The sequence below is a fragment of the Saimiri boliviensis genome, chromosome 11, assembly GCF_048565385.1.
Source record: "Saimiri boliviensis isolate mSaiBol1 chromosome 11, mSaiBol1.pri, whole genome shotgun sequence".
In the NCBI taxonomy this organism is placed as follows: domain Eukaryota; kingdom Metazoa; phylum Chordata; class Mammalia; order Primates; family Cebidae; genus Saimiri; species Saimiri boliviensis.
The window spans coordinates 99,058,298-99,078,731 of record NC_133459.1 but is presented as its reverse complement, the minus strand read 5'-3'; the positions used below and the strand labels follow the sequence as shown (position 1 = coordinate 99,078,731).

Here is a 20,434-nt window from a genome sequence, read left to right as displayed (position 1 = left end):
GCAAAGACTTGAAAATTCACTGACGTCCTGACACTCCTTACAGAAAGGCTTTGCACAGGTTTGGGTATGTGTTTAGCATTTACAAAACATTTGGCCATTGTCATTCAAAGCATTTCTTTTTTTCTTTTTGAGACAGCGTCTCACTCTGTCACCAGGCTGGAGTACAGTGGTTTGGTCTCAGCTCACTGCAGTCTCCGTCTCCTGGGTTCAAGTGATTCTCCTGCCTCAGACTCCCGAGTACCTGGGACTACAGGTGCACGCCAACACACCCAGATAATTTTTGTATTTTTAGTAAAGATGGGGTTTCACCATGCTGGCCAGGATGGTCTCGGTCTCTTAACCTCGTGATCCGCCCACCTCGGCCTCCCAAAGTGCTGGGATTAGAGATGTGAGCCACCGCGCCCCGCCAAAGCACTTCTATATAGTACCTTGTCTCTTTCAGTCTCTACAACAAATGGAAGGTAAGATGGGCAGAGGGTGGAGGAAGTACTTTGTACTTGAGAAAATTAAAGATCGCAACCTGGGCCGGGTGCAGTGGCTCATGCCTGCCATCCCAGCACTTCGGGAGGCCAAGATGGGAAGATGGCTTGAGTCCAGGAGTTTGAGACCAGCCTGGGCAACACAGTGAGACTCCATCTCTACAAAAAATTAAAAATTAACCAGGTGTGGTTGCATGTGCATGTACTCCCAGCTACTTGGGAGACTGAGGTGGGAGAATTACTTGAGCCCAGGAAGTCAAGACTACAGTGAGCCTTGGTCGCATCACTGCACTCCAACATAGATGACAGAGCAAGACCTTGTCTCAAAAAAAAAAAAAAAAAAGATCACAGCCTGACTGACTCCTAGTTGAAAGGCCAGGAGAAATGGGGAAAGGGAGGGGGGCCTGACATGGGAGGAGGATTGGAAAAGATTGATGAAACTTGTGACCTGCCAAAGTGTGAGTCTCTGCACGTAATTTCTTGGAGGAAAGAGTTGTTAAAATCCTGCTCTTCAGATGAAGACGCAGCATTTGTCCACAAACCACATAGCTATTCAGTGGCTGCGCCGAGACCTTGGTGTGCAGCCAGCAGGGCCTTGAGCAGAGCTGCAGACCTGAGCCTGTGAAAACCACAGACCTGGACTTTGAGTCTCTATGGACCAGGGACCCCATGCTGCCTTAGCATGCGGCTGTCTCTGATCCTGTTTCCAGGGTCTTCTGGGCTGAGCTCCTACCAAGTCTCTCAGCAGTCGATCTTGGCAATAGCTTGTCCCCCTCTAAACATGCATGCCTGCCTGGTATGTCAGATCCCAGCTGGCCTCCTCCCCCTGGGCAGTCAGAGTGGCCAAGGGTGGAGACAGCGTGGAAAGGAGAGCTGTCTCATGTTGGCAGAGCAACTCCCTAGGCAGAGGAAACGCCATGAAGGGAGCAAAGAGCGATGGTAAAGAGATCAAGGGTCAGAGATGACAGTAGAAGCCTCTCTTGAAAGCCATGTTGCCTGACCCTCTGATGGGCAGTCTTGACCAGTTCACATCTACTCTGGACTTGGAGTCCTTGTCTGAGAAGTGGATGGATAGAGGGAATCGTTTCTGTGGCTCTTCTAGGCTGATGCCCCATTGTTGGTGCCTTACTGCCTTTGATGGTTCTGGGTCCCCTTGTTCCAGGTCCCCCTCTACTCTTGCATCTATCACACTGTGCCTCACATCTGAGTTCTGGCCTTCCCTAGCCATGGTCAAGGGCTTCTGGAACCGCCAATGTCCTGGAGTCCCAGAGAGAGCTTTACTATGGCTTCTCTTCTGTCTGTCACCCACGCTGGAGTGCAGTGGTGCAATCTCAGCTCACTGCAACCTCCCCCTCCTGGGTTCAAGGCTGAGGCTGATTCCTGCCTCAGCCTCCTGAGTAGCTGGGACTACAGGCACACGACACCACACCCAGCTAATTTTTGTATTTTTAGTAGAGACGGGGGTTTCACCATGTTAGTCTCAACCTCTTGACCTCATGATCTGCCCACCTCAGCCTCCCACAGTGCTGGGATTACAGGTGTGACCCACTGCGCCTGGCCTTACTATGGCTTCTCTATATAGAGAGCATAGATTCGAGGTGATCCAGGAGAACTAGGTTCCACCACTTACTTGCTGAGTGTGTTATGCAAGTTATTTAACCTCACTGTGTCTCAGTTACCTTATTGGTAAATTATAGTATGTTTACAGTGATTACCATAAATACATGAGTCTGTGTAGAGCACTCAGCATGAAATAAGCATTTGATCTTTTCTCCTGGAATGGAGAGGGTAAGGCTGGGAGTGTGAGCTGGAGGGAGAGTGCTGTCCTACCAAAGAATAAACGCGGCATGTGAGATGCTGTTCGACAGTGTTTCCTCCTGTCCGCAGAGCAGGGAAAACCAAATCGCTCTGAAATTAATACATGGATGGAGGGGCTGAGAATTGAGTTTCCTTTAAGGAAAAATTAGTCTCTGGCAAGTATTTCATGAGAGGAGACGCAGATGCAGCAGGGCTGATCCTGTCTAAGCCTCCTCTTTCTCCCCTGGCCCATTTCCACATGGCTCCCCCAAAGAAATCCCACCTCTCTCTCCTGCCCCACCCTGCCATCCCCCAGGCTGCTCTGATGGCCTGGCAGCTATTGCACGTGTTCCTGTGTGGCCTCTGGGTCATCAGGTATGTGCTGGGAAGTGGGGATTTGTCTCTTGCTCAAACCGTCAGGACCCCAGGAGGAAGAACAGCCTATTTTCTTCCCTTCTCAAGGTCACTCACATGGTACGGGAGGGGTGCTCCTGGAGCACAGAACGATCTCCATTATGTCTCAGCTCTCCCACTCCACTCCCTGCTCTGAGCTTCTGTGTGCTCATCCTGCCTGATGGTGGTGGTGGTGGGTGAGGGGTGTGTGTGTGTGAGAGAGAGAGCCTGCCTGATGGTGGTGGTGGTGGGTGAGGGGTGTGTGTGTGTGAGAGAGAGAGATAGAGAGAGAGAGAGAGAGAGAGAGAGAGAGAGAGAGGGAGAAAGCCATCACAGCATTCTGATCCAGGCAGAAGAGAAGAGAGGAGAAAGCGAGTCCCGGTAGGAGGATTAGGAACCATTAGAACCAAAGCCAGCAGGAAGCAGGCTCAGCCTCTGGAATGCTGTCTCCTGAAATGACAGGCAATAGAACTGGGTGCTGCTCAGCCCCGGCCATGCCCAGCCCTATCCTGTTCAGAGGAAGGCACTCAAAGGACACAGCCCCTCCAGCTAACAGAAGGCCCCACCCACCTTCACCCTCTCCCCATGGACATAGGCTCATTCATGTGGGGTAGGGACTGGAAGGGGTATGGACTCCACCGTGACATTTACCAAAGACATGAACTCAGCGAACATTGTGATTTGCTGATTAAAAATTTAATCCCCATCTTAAAATCAGAAAACCGAGTATGGAGAAGTTGGCATTGGGGCTGGTAGGTGGGGAGGCGTGGGGCAAGTCAGGCTGCTTTAGCTGAGGGGAGGGGTTTGTCAGGCTGCTGGGATTTGGGGACAGAGGGTAGGGGGAAATTGAGGAGGGCCCAGGAGCCCGCTGGGAGGGAAGGATGGGATGGGGGCAGGACACATCTTGCTGATGGAGCTGGGTGTGTGGACGCTCCCAGTCTATGCTCAGTTGCAGGAGATAGAAAGAGCCTGGACTTCAGGGTGGGACAGACCTGGGCTAGCATCTGGCTGTGTGGTCCTGGGGATGAGGGCCCTGCCCAATACAGAGTGATTACAACGTGATAACACTTCTTCCTACCAAAGTGCAGGGCTAGAATGGATCTTGGCCCATTTCTGAAAGTCTGACAAGAAAGAAAAGAAAAAAGAAGAGAAGAGGAAAGAAAGAAGAGAGAAAGAGAGGCCAGGCGCAGCGGCTCAAGCCTGTAATCCCAGCACTTTGGGAGGCCGAGGCAGGTGGATCATGAGGTCAAGAGATTGAGACCATCCTGGCCAACATGGTGAAACCCTGTCTCTACTAAATATACAAAAATTAGCCGGGCGTGGTGGCGTGCGCCTGTAGTCCCAGCTACTCGGGACGCTGAGGCAGGAGAATTGCTTGAACCCGGGAGGCGGAGGTTGCGGTGAGCCGAGATTGTGCCACTGCACTCCAGCCTAGCACCTGGTGACAGAGTGAGACTCAGTCTCCAAAAAAAGAAAAGAGAAAGAGAAATCTCCGTTATTTTTCTTTTCTTTCTCTATGTTTTACCACCTCCTCTTCCCCGTCCCCTTTCCCACCTCAGGCTTAATTCCATACCTCAGGGGGCAGGAGAAAGACCAGCCAGGGGGTGGGAGCTGGGACACCAGCAGGCGGAGGAGAGGAAAGGAGGATTTGGGGTGGATGGGGTGGGAGCGAGGTTAGTGAGCACTGCAGCCCTGAGACCTCTCTCCTGGCTCTTTTTTTGGTCGCTCCCAATGGACACGTTGATTCTGCCAAGCCCAGTCCAGAGACTAAAACACATAAGGTGATAACAATAATAACAATGGCCTTTCTGCCTCCGCTGCCGCCATGGCTCCCGTGGAAAAGCTTGTGACAAAGGGGGGATAAAAAAGAAGCAAGTTCTGAAGTTCACTCTTGATTGCACCCACCCTGTAGAAGATGGACTCATGGATGCTGCCAATTTTGAGCAGTTTTTGCAAGAAAGGATCAGAGTGAACGGAAAATCTGGGAAGCTTGGTGGAGAGGTGGTGACCATTGAAAGGAGCAAGAGCAAGATCACTGTGACGTCTGAGGTGACTTTCTCCAAAAGGTATTTGAAATATCTCACCAAAAAATATTTGAAGAAGAATAATCTGAGTGATTGGTTGCATGTAGTTGCTAACAGCAAAGAGAATTACGAATTATGTTACTTCCAGATTAACCAGGACGCAGAAGAGGAGGAAGACAAGGATTACATTTCACTTATCTGGAATATTTTTATGTGTTTTGAATAAAACTTGGGAACCAAATAATAATAATAATAGGCTGGGCGGGGTGGCTCACGCCTGTAATCCCAGCATTTGGGGAGGCCGAGGTGGGCAGATCACAAGGTCAAGAGATCGAGACCATCCTGGCCAACATGGTGAAACTCCGTCTCTACTAAAAATACAAAAATTAGCCGGGTGTGGTGGCACGTGCCTGTGGTCCCAGCCACTTGGGAGGCTGAGGTGGAAGGATCGCTTGAACCCAGGAGGCAGAGGTTACAGTGAGCCGAGATTGCGCCACTGCACTCCAGCCTGGCGACAGAGCAAGACTCCACCTCAAATAATAATAATAATAATAATAATAACAATAACAACACTCACAGAGGGCCTACCATGTGCTAGATACTGTTCTACATACTTTACTTGGGGTAACTTTTTTTTTTGAAAAGAGTTTCATTCTTGCTGCTCAGGCTGGAGTGCAATGGCACAGTCTCTGCTCACTGCAGCCTCCGTTTCCTGGGTTCAAGTGATTCTTCTGCCTCAGCTTCCCAAGAAGCTGAGATTACAGGCATGTGCCACCACGCCTGGCTGCTTTTTGTATTTTTAGTAGAGATGAAGTTTTACCATGTTGGCCAGGCTGGTCTCGAACTCCCAACTTCAGGTAACCTGCCCACCTCGACCTCCCAGAGTGATAGGATTACAGGGTCTGGTGGCCCGGCCACTAGACCCCACTGAAACTACCTTTACTTAGACAAATTTAGTGTAACTGCTTCCAGCTGTCATGATTGCCTTAGCTTCATAGTAAATATTGAATTCAGATAGACTTAGTCTTCCAACTAAATTCTTCTTTTTCAAAGTTTGTTTTTAGCTATTCCAGGTCCCTTGCATTTCCAGATGGCTTTTGTAATGCAGCTTGTCAATTCTACAAAAATCCTGCTAGTGTTTTGATGGGGAATGTGTCTGATCTATAGATTAATTTGAGGAAAACTGGGTGGAATGTAAGAGTGAAAACCTAAACGACGTTGATACTGTAGCATTTATCAGAGGGTTTTGACATTGTCTGTTTATTGTTTTTCTTCCACAAATGGCTGTAAACACATTGAGGCCGGGACTGTGCTTTATTCGCCACTTACTACTCACTGTTATATCCCCAGCCCTGAACACTGAGGCTAGCATGTAATAGTTGCTCAATACATATTTATTACTGAACACTGAGGCTAGCATGTAATAGTTGCTCAATACATATTTATTACTGAACACTGAGGCTAGCATGTAATAGTTGCTCAATACATATTTATTACAGGAACACATATTTATTTGATTATTCATTTGTTTATTCAACAAATAAAATGTATTCTTTTTTTTTTTTTTTTTTTTTTGAGATGGAGTTTTGCTCTTGTTGCCCAGGCTGGAGTGCAATGGTGCGATCTCAGCTCACTGCAACTTCTGCCTCCTGGGTTCAAGCGATTCTCCTGCCTCAGCCTCTCAAGTAGCTGGGATTACAGGCATGCACCACACTAGCTAATTTTGTATTCTTAGTAGAGATGGGGTTTTTCCCTGTTGATCAGGCTGGTCTCGAACTCCCCACCTCAGGTGATCCTCCCACTTCGGCCTCCCAAAGTGCTGGAATTACAAGCATGAGCCACCGCGCCCGGCCATACAATGTATTCTTACTTTCACCCTCCTTGCTATTGCCCTTCTAGACAAAGTCTTCTCATATAAATGCGTCTTGAATCGCTATCACGTTTTAGGAAGTATGCCCAGGCCGTGCATCTTTTTGAAGGCTGTGTATTTGTGTGTGTGTGTGGTGTGTGTGTGCACATGCACACAAGTCTGTGGGTGATGAATGTGCCAGAGCCACAAGAACCTTTTCTATAGTACCAGCCACTTTGATAGGCCTTTGGTTTCTTCCATCCTAGGACTTAATGGAGAGGCAGCTTGGGAAGGCCAGGTGTGCATAACATGTTTAAAGTCTTTCTCCTTTCTCTATGTGAAATAATCATGTCGAAATAATCATGTCTGTTTTTTTCAACTCTGAAACATGACTTTCCCCAAGTCTAGAGTTGGAGGAAACTACCCTCACTTAGACAAATGTAGTGTAACTGCTGCTAGCTGGTGGAGGTGGTACTTACTCTGTGGTTTTAAGGTTGCCTTTCCATGGATGCTATAGGAGCTCTCCCCAGGCTGGGTGAGGGGCTGGAGGAAGCGGTTCAGCTCTGCATTTATCTTTGGCTGTTTTCTCTGCCATTTGACTGAAGCCATTTCCAGTGATGAATGAAGTGAATGGTTAAAGCTTATTTTTCCATCAAAATTCAATTCCTGCAAGTAGAAGAGGGAGGAGAGAGAGGGTGTAAATCATTGATCAAACTTTAGTTAAGCACCAAGCCTCCCTTCTGCAGAAAATCTAATTGCCTGACAGAGGAAGACAGCTTCTTCCCTCGAGATCCATGAGGTTGGGTGTTCTTCTCTACACTCACTCACCCTGTTAGGGCTGCACTGGAAGTCGGCTCGGCACAGGAGAAGGAACAGATTCACTTGGGACTGGAATCTGGTTCTGCCACTTGCTGGCTCTGTGACTTTAGGCAAGTGACTTCACATCTCTCAGCCAGTTTCATCCATGAAATGGTAATTAATAATTCCTACTACACGGAATTCGTGTCATGATTTGAGAGCACGGTATGTAACAGCATCATATGTTGTGGGCAGTCTGTCGATAGCTCTTGTCATGCTGCTGGTTTGGGAGCTGAGTGTGAGCACAGACCCCTGTGTGAGTGCTTGGAGGCAAATGCGCTGTGCGGGAGGCGAGCGTGTATGCTGTGGCTGTGTGTAAGGAGAGCTCTGAGCGTCTGTGGGGGCTGTGGTCTCTCTGTGGGGTAAGAGGCCTGCATTCTCCAGCATTCTTGGAGAGGTCTCCAGAAAAGCATTGGAGGAAATCTCTGAGGGAATTTCTCAGGGGTTGTCTGGGAACTGTGGGGGCGTTGCATCCCTTTCCTGGAAGTAGCAACAGCTGTTGGGCCCCATTCCCTCACCCCTCTCAATCCCTGGTGACTTGTTAAAAGACTTGAAAGAAGAAACTTCAGACTAGAAATCTCACTTGCTGTTCAGATTTTTTAACACTGAGGACACAACCCTGAAGAACATGTCTGTGGATGTTAATTAGCCTCTAGAGAGCGAGAAAGGAGAGAACAGAAGAGTCACAGACACAGAGCTGTTGAGGGCCAGAAAAATGCTGCAGTGGCCGGGCATAGTGGCTCACGCCTGTAATCCCAGCACTTTGGGAGGCTGAGGCTGGTGGATCACCTAAGGTCAGGAGTTCAAGACCAGCCTGGCCAACATCGTGAAACCCCATCTCTACTAAAAATACAAAAGTTAGCCAGGCGTGGTGACACGTGCCTGTAATTCCAGCTACGCTAGAGGCAGAAATAGGAAAATTGCTTGAACCCAGAAGGCAGAGGTTGCAGTGAGCCAAGATTGTGCCACTACACTCCAGCCTTGCCGAGACCAGCTCAGTCGTAGAGACCCAAACACAGGCGGCGCTGAAGGAATAAAGAAACAGAAACAAAGATAGAGTACAAAAGTGAGATCACAGTGGGGCCGTCAGGGGTCTGAAAGCATTTCCCAGCTGAAAGCCCAGAGCAGACTCTGACCCACGTATTTATTCTTTGTGAACAAGTGATTTTTTTTTTTTTTTTTTTTTTGAGATGGAGTTTCACTTTTGTTACCCAGACTGGAGTGCAATGGCGCGATCTCGGCTCACCACAACCTCCGCCTCCTGGGTTCAGGCAATTCTCCTGCCTCAGCCTCCCGAGTAGCTGGGATTACAGGCACACGCCACCATGCCCAGCTAATTTTTGTATTTTTAGTAGAGACGGGGTTTCACCTTGTTGACCAGGATGGTCTCGATCTCTTGACCTCGTGATCCACCCGCCTCGGCCTCCCAAAGTGCTGGGATTACAGGCGTGAGGCACTGCGCTCGGCCTCAAGTGATTATTTTTAAAGCAGGCGCTCGGTTTTTTTTTTCATAGAATAAAGATAGACTAAACAGGCATTAGTGCCTGTTCACTACTAAGACAGAAATAAGCTAAAAAACACTCTGCGAGTCAGCAATGGGGACAAGGTCAAATATCCTGTGCTTTGGGAGCTGTTTTAACTAGTGCCCGACCGGTATATGCTCCTTGCTTATTCTAGCAGTTTCCTGCCTGAGGATGGATGGCTCAGCGTTCCTTGCCATTGCCTCTCAGCAAACAGCATGTACTCTGTCACACACACGTCAAGACCTCCTCCCAACACAGCCTGGTGACAGAGAGAGACTTTCACTCTCTCTGTCTCTCTGTCTCTCTCTCTGTCTGTCTCTCTCTCTCTCTCTCTCTCTCTCTCTCTCACACACACACACACACACACACACACACACACACGCGGCTGCAGAGGTGCGGGGGAAAGGGAGTTACTCCCCAAATTTTGTAAAGAATAACCTCAAGGACACACATGGCTCACGGTGATGGTAAAAATGACTCAGGATCAACAACAAAAGGGCCTGATCCCAGAGGAGAGTCAGTGAGATGAGAGGTAGAGCTCGTTTGGGGTTTCACTTTTTAAAGAGGCAAATGAAGTGGTCTGTGCTGGGCTGGCCCTGCACAAGGACAGGGGCCTCACAAGATGGAATGCAACAGGCCCTGGGAATATGGGGTGGGGCCTGAGAATAGCCGTCCGGGCTCTCCAGTCTTTCATTTTTACAATTTCAGCAGCTTTTGGGGTACAAGTGGTTTTTGGTTACATGGGTGAACTGTATTTTGGTAAAGTAGACTTCTGGTTTTAGTGCATCCATCACCCGAGTGCTCCCAAAATGTAGTTTTAGATCCCTCATCCACTTCCCATTCTCCCCATTCTGAGTATCCCAAGTTCATTTTACCACCGTTTATGCCTTTGTGTGTCCATGGCTTAGTTCCCATTTGTAAGTGAGAACGTACGGTGTTCACTTTTTCATTCCTGAGTTACTTCACTTAGAATAATGCCTCCAGCTCCATCCAAGTTGCTGCAAAAGACATTATTTGTTCTTCTTTATGGCTGACTAGTATTTCATGGTGAATATACATCATATTTTCTTTTTCTTTCTTTTTTTCTTTTTTCTTTTTTTTTTTTTTGAGACAGTCTCACTTTGCCACCCAGGCTGGAGTGCGGTGACGTGATCTTCGCTCACTGCAGCCTCCGCCTCCTGGGTTCAAGTGATTCTCCCACCTCAGCCTCCCCAGTAGCTGGGACCACATGCATGCAGCACCATGCTCAGCTAATTTTTATATTTTTTGTAGAGATAGGGTTTCGCCATGTTTCCCAGGCTGGTCTTGAATTCCTGTACTCAAGTGATCCTCCTGTCTCAGCCTCTCAAAGTGCTGGGATTACAGGCATGAGCCACCACACCCAGCCCTATACCACATTTTCTTTATTCACTCATTGGTTCATCCCAATCTTTCTTTCTTGCACCCATGTAGCCTCATCACTTATATCTGAACTCTTATTTTATTAGGAAGCATAAAAAATGAATATTTAACACCATGTACATTTGTAAATACTATCTTATGGCTGGGCACAGTGGCTCACACCTGTAATCCCAGCACTTTGGGAGGCTGAGGCAGGTGAATCACTTGAGGTCAAGAGTCTGTGACCAGCCTGACCAACATGGTGAAACACCCTCTTCACTAAAAATACAAAAATTAGCCAGGTGTGGTGGTAGGCACCTGTAATTTCAGCTACTTGGGAGATTGAGGCAGGAGAATCGCTTGAACACAGAGGCAGAGATTGCAGTGAGTGAGATAATGTTACCGCACTCCAGCCTGGGTGACAGAGTGACACTCCGTCTCAAATAAAAGAAAAGAAAGAAAAAGAAAACTATGTTATTTATTTTATTTTATTTTTGAGACAGAGTTTTGCCCTGTCACCCAGGCTCACTGCAACCCCCATCTCCAGGTTCAAGCAATCATCTCAGCTCACTGCAACCCCCATCTCCAGGTTCAAGCAATTTTCCTGCCCCAGCCTCCCGAGTGGCTGGAATTACAGGTGCCCACCACCATGCCCAGTTAAGTTTTATATTTTTAGTAGAGACAGGGATTTGTCATGTTGGTCAGGCTGGTCTCAAACTCCTGACCTCAAGTGATCTGCCCACCTTGGCTTCTCAAGAAAACTATGTTATTTAATTCTAACATTCTTTATAGGAAGTAGATACTTAGGAAAATTATCTCCACTTTATAGATAAGGAAACTTGAACATCAAAAGGTCACACCTGAGTCTGTCTCCTGACAATGGATCAGCCTGCTTCTATCCTTTGGGTCTTGAAAGTCTGAGTTGTTGCTATCAAATTATTTCAATCTTCATTTTCCCCCTGGTTATCAAGTAAATGCATGCTTACTAAAGGCATTGATAGGCTGGGCACTGTGGCTGATGCCTGTAATCCCAGCACTTTGGGAGGCCAAGGTGGGCAGATCACCTGAGGTTGTGAGTTTGAGACCACCAGCCTGATCAACATGGAGAAACCTTGTCTCTACTAAAAATATAAAATCAGCGTGGCGTGGTGGCACATGCCTGTAATCCCAGCTACTTGGGAGGCTGAGGCAGGAGAATCCCTTGAATCCGGAGGGGGCTGAAATTGTGGTGAGCCGAGATCACACCATTGCACTCCAGCCTGGAAACAACAGTGAAACGCCACCTCAAAAAAAATATAAAAATAAAAATAAAAAACAATAAAAAAAATCATTTGCAATCTGTAGTGATTTCTATTTTCTTCTATTTTCCTTATAACTAATGATTATAGTTAGTGAGATGCTGTGTTAGGAATGCCTTATTTGTTTGTTTGTTTGAGACGAAGTCTCACTCTGTTGCCTCCACCTCCTGGGATCAAGTAATTCTCCCACCTCAGCCTCCCGAGTAGCTGGGACTACAGGCATGTTCCACCACACCAGGCTAAGGAATGTTTTCAACTATAAGAAACAGACACCGTAATCCCAGCACTTTGGGAGGCTGAGGTGCTTGCATCACTTGAGCCTAGGAGTTCAAGACTAGCCTGGGCACCTGTAGTAGCAACTACTGGGGAGGCTGAGGTTGGAGGATTGCTTGAGCCCAGGAGGCAGAGGTTACAGTGAACCAAGATGGCAGCATTGCACTCCAGCCACTCTATCTCAAAAAAATAAAACAGACAATTTGACTATCAGCACAAAGATAAGAGGCATTTAAAAAATAGAGAATTATAGATGGATATGGTGGCTCACACCAGTAATCCAGCATTTTGGGAGGCCGAGGTGGGCAGATCACAAGTTCAGGAGATTGAGACCATCCTGGACAACATGGTGAAACCCCATCTCTACTAAAAATACAAAAATTAGCTGGGTGTGGTGTCAAACACCTGTAGTCCCAGCTACTTGGGAGGTTGAAGCAGGAGAATCACTTGAACCCAGGAGGTGGAGGTTCCAGTAAGCTGAGATCGCACCACTGCACACCAGCATGGTGACAAAACAAGACTGTATCTCCAAAAAAAAAAAAAAAAAAAAAAAAAAAATCGAGATTTATTTAATAGAGATTTATTTTGCTTGTATAACAGAAAGCCTAGAGGTAGGCAGTTGCCACTGCTAGTTTAGTGGTTCAGGAATGAATCGCAACTTGAAAATGCTCTTGTCCTTTGCCTCAGGGTTACAGAATAGCTGCTGCAGCTCAAAAAAACACAACCATGTTCAAGGCAGTAAGAAGAGAACATCAACTCTTCCTCTATAAATAATGAAAAGATTTCCCAGAGGTATTTGGCAGACTTGTTTACAACCTACTGGCTATACTGTATCACAAAGCCACTTCTCCCTTTAAGGGAGTCTGGGAGAACCATTTGCTCCTCTGGAGGCTCTCACTGAAGTGAGTTAGGGAGAAGGAGGTTGGGAATGGGAGTTGGGTTGGCCAATCAGAGGTATCCGCTACAGATGCAATGCTCTGATTGGCCAGGCCTGCTTCACATGCCCACCTCTGGAACCTTATGGACCCTGCTTTTCCACAATCACATGGACTGAAAATGGTGGCGAAAAATTGGGTGCTGTAAGCATAAAGGGAAATGGATGTTAGGAAGGCAAGAGGAAGACAGTATTAGGTGCTCCACATAGATGGCTCTGTAAAATCCTCACCACATGTCGGTGGGGTGGCTCATGCCTGTAATCCCGACACTCTGGGAGGCCGAGGCGGGTGGATCACGAGGTCAGGAGATCGAGATCATCCTGGCCAACATGGTGAAACCCCGTCTCTACTAGAAATACAAAAATCAGCTGGGTGTGGTAGTGCATGCCTGCAATCCCAGCTACTCGGGAGGCTGAGGAAGGAGAATCGCTTGAACATGGGAGGTGGTGGAGATTGCAGTGAGCCAAGATCGTGCCACTGCACTCCAGCCTGGTGACAGAGCGAGACTCTGTCTCAAAAAAAAAAAAAAAAAAAAAAAAAAAAAAAAAAAAAAAATCCTCACCTCGACTCATAAGGTTTGGAGCACTTCTGGTTGCAGCACATTTTTTCTATTGATTTTTATTTGAGGGGAAAATTCCCATTATACTTCTGTAAAGCTTCTGGAATTAAGACAATTAAAGAGGATCCTAAGATTGCAAGATTTAAAACACTGCTACAACTTAAAACTACTTATTTGTGGAATCAGGATTTCTTTTTTTCTGAGTAACCAAAATAAAATTCAGAAATAAATAGGACACATAAGATTGTAACTATTATTTAACATCTCAATTTCAAATTTACCTATTCATTAAAGCAACCTCTTGAATTACAGTTATCTTCTTTAATATGTTAATATAGTCGTCCCCTCTTACCTGTGGGGGATATGTTCCAACCCTCAGTGGATTCTTGAAACATAGTACCACACCCTACATCTGTCTCAGCCACATACTTATCATGCACTATGGCCATAACTTTTGAGCTTCGACAACAAAGCTAGCATAACTTGCTTTTTTTGTTTGTCACAATTTCATGAAGGGAAGGTTCATTCTTACTGTAGATGTTAGCGACCTCAGCATATGGATTTTTTTTCTATCCTTAAGTCAAGAACCTTTAACTTATCACTTAAGGGAAGCACTCTCCGGCCTATTTATCATTAATATAAAGTAGGCGTCCCCAAACTTTTTACACAGGGGGCCAGTTCCCTGTCCCTCAGACCGTTGGAGGGCCGCCACATACTGTACTCCTCTCACTGACCACCAATGAAAGAGGTGCCCCTTCCTGAAGTGCAGCGGGGGGCCGGATAAATGGCCTCAGGGGGCCGCATGCAGCCCGCGGGCCGTAGTTCCGTAGTTTGGGGACACCTGATATAAAGCATATTCAAATTGCCATTATGACTGCTGTTGCACTTTAGGGCAATTATTAAGTAAAATAAGGGTTACTTGATACAAGCAGTGATACCTCAACAGTTGATCTGATAACCTAGAAGGCCACTTCTGGGAGCTGGTAGTGGATACCCTGGATGAAGGATGATTCATATCCTGGGCAGGATGGAGTGGGATGGTAAGATATTTCATCAGGCTACTCAGAATGGTGCACAATTTAAAACTTATGAATTATTTCTGGAGGTCTTCATTTAATAGTTTTTGACTGTGGTTGTAACTGAAACCATGATAGTGGTTTTCACTTTCTGAAAGTGAAACTGCAGATAAGCTGGGGGAAACATAGTCATACATAATACCATTTTTTCCTGTTTTCTATATTGGGGTTCTGCATGAAATTGAATTTGAATTTTCCTTTGCTCTCCCATTATCTCGCTTGATGTCACAAAAACCCCGTGTAATCAAGACATTCACATCATTCCCATTTTACAAATGAGAAAACAGGCTCAGAGAGGTTAACTGACTTGCCCAAGGTAAGTAAACAAATAGGCCGGGCACAGTGGCTCATGCCTGTAATCCCAGCACTTTGGGAGGCTAAGGTGGGTGGATCACGATGTCAAGACTATCCTGGTCAACATGGTGAAACCCCATCTCTACTAAAAATACACACACACACAAAAATTAGCTGGGCATGGTGGTGGGCACCTGTAATTCCAGCTACTCAGGAGGCTGAGGCAGGAGAATCACTTGAACCTGGGAGGCGGAGGTTGCAGTGAGCCGAGATCGCACCACTGCACTCCAGCCTGGAGACATAGCAAGGCTCCATCTCAACATAAACAAACAAACAAACAAACAAATAAGTAGTAAGTGGCAGAGCTGGGACTTGAAACCAGTTTTCACAACTGCAAATTCAAACTTCATTCCACTGTACCATGCTGCTCTCTCCATTCATTCCCAAGCTGCCGGGAATATGTGTACCAAGGCTGGTCTCACCCAAAAGGCACTCAAATCCAGGACAGACAGAAAACGGCCTGTTTGGGGTGGAGGATGGGAGGAAGCAAAAGCACAGCAGCTCCTAAGTGACCTGGGCTTCCTGGGCCCTGAGAATTCTCCCCAAAGGTCCAGCAGGCTGCTTGAAGAGTGTAGCAAGTTTTCTCCCTCAAATCCGAAAACCCCAATACTCCACCCAAGAGTCAGGAGGGGTGAACTCTTAGGGATTTCTACCCTGCCAGGGGCTCCGAGGGAAGGAGACGAACCCGAACCACTCTCTAAAGCCATTCTGCAAACCCTGCTTATTCTCACTTTGGCTAAGTGTATTGAGGGGACTGGCTGTTTTCCAGGGTGGGACGTTAATGCTTCCTTTGGTTTTGGAGGCTTGCGTTGAGGCAGGAAGACATAGCTTTGGCCCTACGAGCTCTTTGAATTGCACACTAGTCATCTTCCAGAATGAGAGTTATTAGATGCGTGACCAGCCTCACTTATGGAGATCTGCACTGTCCACTCGCTGTCAGGGGTGCACTAATGGGTATTAATTAATGGCACACACTAGCTGATGCTTCCTGTTTCAGAGCCTTGGGTCCCCCATGGCAAGGCGGAGTGAAGGAAACATCAGCCACCACTTCCACTCCTCTCCCAGGTGGTCTCCCAGCCTGGCACTCGGTAAAGCTTTGGGCTTTGCGTCATTCCCCCTCCCACATTGCATTGTGTGTATGAATTGTTCTTTGCAGTTTAAAGCCACCTCTTTCCTGGTAGTGAGACACACCTCGGAAGTTCCACCTCCTCTCCAAGTGTCTTTTCAGACTATAGTCTCCTCCTCCTGAGACCTCTGTTCCCTTGAGCGCTGCTCCACGCTCAACCACATGTTTTCAGGGAGAGCTACCCTTTCTTATCTAACTAAACCCCTTACCCAGGTTTGATTGGACCAGAAGTCAGCATTCCCTGGGTGTTATAGACAAATTTACTCTTGATGGAGTCATAACAGCTAATATTTACTGAACACTGTTCTAAGCACTTTACTGATACTAATTCAGTTAATCCTTACTCCAATCTTATAAATTAGTCACTGCTATTAGCCTAATTTGCAGACAAAGAAACTGAGGCACAGAGAGTTTAAGTAACTCGCTCAAATTTACTCAGCTAGAAAGCGGCAGAGTCAGGATTCAAACCCAGGGAGCCTAGTGTGCCCCCTCCTCCCTCTCTACTTTTCCCCTTCCCCTCTTTTATAAAGTTTTCAACAGACAAAAAGGTAGGCAGAATTGTGGAATGAATTCCCATACACCTGTCGCCTCAATTTAGCAACTGTTAACATTTTGCCATATTCACTCCATCTATTTTTTAAAGTCTCTGGTAGATAAAGATTTTTAAAAATAACATTGCCACAATATCATGATCACACTCTAAACCAACAGCAATTTCTTCATATTATCTAATAGCCCATGTTCAATTTTTTTCTGATAATTTCAAAAAATACAGTTTTTAAATTTAAATTAGGATCCAAAATGTACACATTGCATTTGGTTGAAACATCTCTCACTCAAGTCTTACATTATAGATTAAGTTTTAATCTATAACCCTCCCACCGTATTTTCTAAAGTAATTAATTTGTGGATGAAGCTCAACCATTTGTCCTGTAGAATTTCTCACACTCTGGATTTGGCCCCTTGTCTTCATGTGACATTGTTCAGCATTTATTCTACTGTAAAGTGGTAGTTAGATCCAGAGTACTGATTGACGTAGCACACTCTAGATACTTCCCTCATCTCCCTAGTTATTCATTTCTACATGCCAAAGATTGGCATCTTACTGCCCAAGGACTTTTTCCTCACCATGAAGCACACTAACTTATGCTCTAAGCAAGTCAGGAATGCAGGAGAATTAATATCCCCAGCAGGAAACCTCAGCCAATAGCCAGGGATTTGGTGGATAAATACCTCAGCTCCCTTATCTCACAGTTGGGGCAGCTCTGAAATTTGTTCTATATTGTCTGTCAAAGTTCCCCAGTGAGGCTGAGCTCCAGCTGCCTACAGTGGACCTGTCTTACGTTCCTACTCCATTATGGAAGTTTTCTGGGGTCGCCTCCCAAATAAACTACTTAAAGTGAATCCTAGTTTCAGGGTCTGCTTCTAGGCTTACACAAACTGACAACTAGATTCTGCTTTACATCGTTTGAATGAATACTTCAAAGGTTGTGTTATATATTTTCTTTATTTTTTTTAAAAAAAATTTGAGAAGTACTATTTTTGCTCTTGTTGCCCAGGCTGGAGTGCAATGGTGTATCTCAGTTCACCATAACCTCCGCCTCCTGGTTCAAGCAATTCTCCTGCCTCAGCCTCCCAAGTAGATGGAATTACAGGCATGTGGCACCAAGCCCGGCTCATTTTGTATTTTTAGTAGAGATGGGATTTCTCCATGTTGGTCAGGCTGGTCTCAAACTTCCAACTTCAGGTGATCTGCCCAACTCAGCCTCCCAAAGGGCTAGGATTACAGGCATGAGCCACTGCACCCAGCCCTTTTATTATTATTATTATTTTATTTCACTTTTTTTTTTTTGAGATGGAGTCTCGCTCTGTCCCCCAGGCTAGAGTGCAGTGGCACAATCTCGCCTCACTGCAACCTCTACCTCCAGGGTTCAAGCAATTCTTCTGCCTCAGCCTCCTGAGTAGCTGGTAAGGCACCTGCCACCATGCCCAGCTAATTTTTGTATTTTTAGTAGACATGGGGTTTCACTATGTTGGCTAGGCTGGTCTCAAACTCCTGACTTCATGATCTGCCTGCCTCAGCCTCCCAAAGTGCTGCGATTACAGGCATGAACCACCGTATCCAGCCTGTGTTGTATACTTTCTATTGTCTCGTATTAGGGGAAACATAATGGTCAGTTGTCCTACTTTGGTTGAAGTCAAGATTAGTGGGTTCAAGTAATGCCAGCCTGATTAATTTATGATAAATTTTCCAACAACTTATTTCTTATTTTCAGCATGAATTATAATGATGGTGGTTTTCTATTTCAATAATTCCCCGTGAAATTGTTAGCTGTGGTTCTTCTATTAAAAATAACTTATTGCTGGGCTTGATGGCTCATGCCTGTAATCCCAGCTACTGGGATTGAGAGGCCAAGGTGGGCAGATCACCTGAGGCCAGAAGTTTGAGACCAGCCTGACCAACATGGAGAAAAATTAGCCGGGTGTGGTGGCTCATGCCTCTAATCCCAACTACTGGGGAGCCTGAGGCAGGAGAATCGCTTGAACCCAGGAGGCGGAGTCTGCGGTGAGCTGAGATGGTGCTGTTGTACTCCAGCTTGGGCAAGAAGAGTGAAAGTCTATCTCAATAATAATAATAATAATAATAATAATAATAATAATAATAAATAACTTACCTCTTTAACCCAAATACAATTTTTATAAGAAAGACAGGATAAATCCCTCATTGATATATTGGTTTATTTATCCTTTTTTTTGAGACAGAGTTTCTCTCTTGTTGCCCAGGCTGGAATGCAATGGCACGATCTCGGCTCACCACAACCTCTGCCTCCTGGGTTCAAGTGGTTCTCCTGCCTCAAACTTCCAAGTAGTTGGGATTATAGGCATGCACCAGAACGCCTGGCTAATTTTGTATTTTTAGTAGAGATGGGGTTTCTCCATGTTGGTCAGGGTAGTCTTGAACTCCGGACCTCTGGTGATCCACCTGCCTCTGCTTCCCTAAGTGCCAGGATTATAGGTGTGAGCCACCACGCCTGGCCTATCCATTTTATTTTTAAATGAGTTGGTGCTCCAGTAACCTCCAAAGGTGACAAATGATAGGGTGGGTTTTTTTAAAAACCATAATTATGAACTCCTAGATCTTTTTATTTTTGACCTGTTATAATCTGTTGCTGTCATCATTCTTTTGGGTGCTCATATTTTCCCACCTTTGACTACTGAGAGTCCAATCGAGTTGACTGTTGTGTCTGTCTGACATTACCCTGAAGTCTTCAAGAGCTTCTTTGATTTTAGACAAGAAGACCCAGGCTTATCTTGTACATTTCTAGCTCCAGTAGGGAATTAAGTATTTCTACAAATAGTCTAGTTCCTTTTAGTCGAAAACGGTATTGGAGAACACAACACAGCCAGTTATGGTGGCTCCCGCGTGTAATCCCAGCACTTTGAGGGGCCGGGCGGATCACTTGAAGTCAGGAGTTTGAGACCAGCCTGGCCAACGTGGTAAAGCCCCATTTCTACCAAAAAATACAAAAATTAGCCAGGTGTGGTGGTATGAGCTTGTAGTCCCAGCTACTTGGGAGGCTGAAGTAGGAGAATTACTTGAACCGAGAAGACAAAGGTTGCAGTGAGCCGAGAATGAGCTACTGCACTCAAACTTGGGTGAAAGAGTGAGACCCTGTCTCAAAAATAAGTAAATAAATAAACAAAATTAGCAGGTGTGGTGGCTTGCACGATAATCCCAGCTACTAGGGAGGCTGAAGTAAGAGGATTGCTTGAGTCTGGGAGGTCAAGGCTGCAATGAGCTGAGATTGTGCCACTGCACTCCAGCCTGGGTGATGCTGTCTAAAAATTAAAAAAAAAAAAAAAGTCAGGCACAGAGGCTCATGCCTGTAATCCCAGCACTTTGGGATATCAAGGAGGGTGGATCACGAGGTCAGGATTTCAAGACCAGCCTGACCAACATGGTGAAATCCTGTCTCTACTAAAAAAAAAAAAAAAGAAAAAAAAACCACACACAAACATAAGCCCGATGTGGTGGCACACATCTGTAATCCCAGCTACTTGGGAGGCTGAGGCAGGAGAATTGCTTGAACCCAAAGGCAGAGGTTACAGTTATCTGAGATTGTGCCACCACACTCCAGTCTAGATAACAGAACAAGACTCTGCCTCAAAAAAAAAAAAAAAAAGCCGGGCGCGGTGGCTCAAGCCTGTAATCCCAGCACTTTGGGAGGCCGAGGCGGGTGGATCACGAGGTCGAGAGATCGAGACCATCCTGGTCAACATGGTGAAACCCCGTCTCTACTAAAAAGGTGCAAAAAAAAAAAATTAGCTGGGCATGGTGGCGTGTGCCTGTAATCCCAGCTACTTAGGAGGCTGAGGCAGGAGAATTGCCTGAGCCCAGGAGGCGGAGGTTGCGGTGAGCCGAGATCGCACCACTGCACTCCAGCCTGGGTAACAAGAGCGAAACTCCATCTCAAAAAAAAAAAAAAAAAGAGAGAACTCAACACAAACA

At 46.2% G+C, this 20,434-nt stretch overlaps 1 pseudogene; it reads left to right on the top strand.

The window, feature by feature from the left end:
- The first annotated feature begins 4,494 nt into the window (after window positions 1–4,494).
- Window positions 4,495–4,919, top strand: LOC101053874 (large ribosomal subunit protein eL22 pseudogene; annotated as a pseudogene).
- The last annotated feature ends 15,515 nt before the right edge of the window (window positions 4,920–20,434 follow it).